Below are 4,175 nucleotides of genomic sequence, written 5' to 3' on the forward strand. Positions count from 1 at the left end.
AGTTCAGTTCTAGTTCAGTTCTAGTTCAGTTCTAGTTCAGTTCTAGTTCAGTTCTAGTTCAGTTCTAGTTCAGTTCTAGTTCAGTTCTAGTTCAGTTCTAGTTTTTTAGTTCTTGTTGAAACCACTTAACAATTACAAACATCGATTGTTTTTAAGTAAATTATAAATAATTCCAAATTTTAATTTTCCCCTATATATTCCTAAAATCATTAAACATATTTAGTGAGTGTAAATAGATATGAATTCCTAACTTAATTTAGCTAAATAACTATTTTTTATATAAAAAATATAGTAACCCGTATAAATAATAACAATGAAAACTCTTTTACATAAAAATAAATTAAATTTAACAAAATGTGTTCCTTCCCCCTGAAATTAAACATGTAATTATTTATAATAAAAATAAATATTTAAATAATAATTACATGAAGTTGAATATATTAATTTTTAAATAACTATGATTATATTAGCACTTAATTTTCACTATAATTATCTAGGGAAATTTTTCAATAAACAATAAAATTTTATAATTCGTTTAAACAAAAAAATTAAAAATAGTTATTTTGTATAAAGAAAAGACTATAATCGAATATATTTAGTTAATTTTTTTTTAATTAATATTATTCCCCGCCCATTTTTTTAAACATTTCTTATATATAGAAATAAATTTCAAATGAAAAATAAAATAAATTAATATAAAGCACATTCATTAATTATTTTCAGCTTTTTGTAGAATTATTTTAATGTAAATATTATTTTTTTATTCTCAATTAAAGGAAATCACAATAAAATAAATAAAATCGATTAATTATAAATTTATTTGTAAATACGTTTTCACACAATCAAATTGCTTTAAATTTTACACCTGTAAAAATGTTCATTGAATAAATATTTTAATAATTTTAATTGCATGCTTTTATTATATTGTTTTATTTATTTTCAATTTATTTCAAATTTACTCTTATTTATTTGTTTAAACTTTATTTAACTAAACTGCACCTTATTAACAATTTAGTTAAATGCAAAAAAAAATCATTTGTTTATATAATAACGAATTTGTTTATTTATAAAATGAATATTACATTTTGTTCTCTGTATAATCTAACCTAAGCCTCATTATACGCTCTAAATCAATGTCTGATTGTTCGTTGCAATTACCCCTTCGCTAAGTTATCATTAGTTTTGTTTTTGCTAACGCAGAATAGAAATAAGATTCTTGTTTCATAAAATGGACAAAGAGAAGTCAATACAAGGCAATGAAGCTTTTCGAAAATTATAATTGTCTACTTTCTAGATTACTAGGGTACAATAAGGTGATAACTGTTTCCGTTCTCGCTAACAAAACGGACCAATATCTTTACTCTCTTTTATAAAGAACACGTTCGTTACGAAAGACATATTTGATCCAATCAGGTGATTGGAATTATTTTAGATTTGAATCCGAAAGATAACTGTTTTCTCAGAAACTTATTTCAAGTGTTCATGTGTTAGTTACTTTGGGAACAATAAAGTGACAACTGTATTCGATCTCGCATACAAAGTTACGAATAAATTTACTCTTGTTTGTAAAGAGTACGGTCGTGACAAAAGAGTTATTAGATCCAACTTGATGATTGTAATTATTCAAGATTTGAATCCCGAATATATCAGTGTTCTTAAGAAATCTATATTCAACAAAAATATAGATAGACCGATATCAAAATATATAAAAAATTGAGCTCGAGTCCGAATCCGCACGTCAAATTTTGTATTGCTGTGTTCCTTAATCCTGTGTGTGTTTTACCCAGCATTTCTTTATTCGAAGAGGGTTTGTGGGATTCTCTCACGCATATTTTTCATTGCCACCCTTCGTTTTAGAATAATATTTCAGTGCCGACTACTTCCGAGTAGCCCGGTACACATGGTAAAACTTTTACACAAGCAGTATGTACACTGAATAACTATAGGTTTTGTCCAAAGAAGTCTACTAGATTAGGGGTAATTGCCTATTATAGAGAAAATATGCCATAATAGGATAATCCTATATATGGTGTCTCCATTTTCATTTCCCGTCAAGAAAATGTTTGTCTTTTTGTAAAGAAACAAATTTCCGTCTTTGCCGGCTTAACAACCCAGCAAAACTAAAACGAAATACTTCCAAAAGAATAATATTTATCACCACTCCAAAAGAAGCGCTAAATGAATGTTTTTACCTTCTAAACGTAAAAATTACTTCCTGGGAATGACTTAAGATGTAGTGAATTTAGAATCAAATAAAAAGGGCATCCCCTCAATCGTGTGTTAAAATTACAACTTTTTTAGGTATTTTTCAGTACTTCCATGAAGTAAATTCTACTTCTATTTCGCTTCTTTGGAAGTTCTTTTTTTTTGCAGGGAACAAGGCCTGTCGGTTAAGCCCAGCTCAACTGAATTACAGTATGTAGGACAGTAATAAGGCAGCTAAGATTATTAAATCGAATAATAGTTAAAATTAAGATCTATTCATTAGAACTGTAGAATTTATGGAAATTTCAATACACACCTATAAATATAAACCTTTTTTTGTAGTGAATTACGAAATAAACCGTAATCCCTAAATCTACACTTTTTGTTAATTAATATCATCCATTTTATTAATCAAATAAAGATTAAACAATTTAAAAAATTAATAACACAAGACGACAAAATTTTAAAAAAGTAGTTTCTCCAATGCATCTACGATTAAAAAGACGATTTTCTGAAATTTGAAAAAACGCAATTTATAGACTTTTTCGAGACTTTATAACTGCGTTAAGACAACATCTGATACATTATCTTTATTCTTCGAGATATCTTCAACTAAATCTTTAAACCTCTAGGTTTGCGGTCACAGAGGGAAAAACCGTTAGAAAAGTACCGTTGTAAATAGCGAGTTTTGAGTGAGTGTTTGTTAACATTTAGACAACAAATTGTTACAATTTTGACATTGTTGCATTGTCTGACAACATTGTGTTGTCGTACGTATGTATAAACTTTAACAACGGATCTAATTGGAAAGTTATAAACATTTTGGTTTCAATTTGTTACCAGACGTGTATAATTAGATAATGTCATTTTTAACTCTATATTTATGGCATTTATACATACACACCTATTGTGCGTAGTATCATATCTAAGGATGTTTCAATGTACTACAGGTAATTTTTTGATTTGACTTAATAATATCTGTTTATCAGTCTACTTTTGAGCTGGAGGTCCAAACCACGCGTTCTGTAAAAAAAGTTGAATCGATGTATTTGTATGCTGAAAGTTACAAGCACAAGAGCGTAGAATATATTGACGCGTAGAATGCTTAAAGAAGACCTACTTTCTACTTCTGTAGGTACCACAAGCGGCGCACGAACATGTCAGCTGATTTTGACATTTCATGTTATTTATTTAAAACGAATGTAACTTGAAGAGAAGAACGCGAGATAGTTATAAAAAGCGCATAATGCTTTGAAGCGAACACACGTAGTGTGGACCTGTGACTTTATTGTTAAATCAATCATTAGGTGAAGATAACTTGATGACGAGAGAAGATATGTTAAATGTTAAGGCTTAATCTTAAATTTTGGCGCTAAAGTCTCAAAAAGTTTTTTTTTCAAACTACATGACACGAAATCTAAAATTTATCGTAACTCAATCCTTTAGAAAATTATACCTCAGTCACTTGATTAAAAACCTGTCGACCTGTGTAATCTTCAACAAAGTGCTGTCTGCATGTTCATTATCACTAAATAAACAATTTAAATAAATTTTAATGAAAATAAATATTAAATCTGTGCCAAAGCTTTCATATTATAAATTTATATATATTTTTTATAATTTAAACTACCTATTATTACTAATACTAATACACTTACATATATTTTAATGTATTTGTTATGTATGAATTGTATTGTATAAAAATTTTACTTTCTGCCCATCTGAATTGAAAATTGCATATGTTTATATTTGGTTTTATTTTTTAACTATTATATTAATATCTTACAAAAAAAAACTTTATATAAATTAAATTTAATATTTGCTTTATTAACTTTCATCAATAAACTATAGCATTTTGTTTGCTTAGTAAATGATATAATAATTTTAATATAGAAATTTTTTAATAAACAAAAAAAAAAAAGAAAATATTTGATAATATTTTTAACTTTTTATATTAACATTAACAAAGA

This window comes from Lucilia cuprina, chromosome 5, assembly GCF_022045245.1.
Source record: "Lucilia cuprina isolate Lc7/37 chromosome 5, ASM2204524v1, whole genome shotgun sequence".
In the NCBI taxonomy this organism is placed as follows: domain Eukaryota; kingdom Metazoa; phylum Arthropoda; class Insecta; order Diptera; family Calliphoridae; genus Lucilia; species Lucilia cuprina.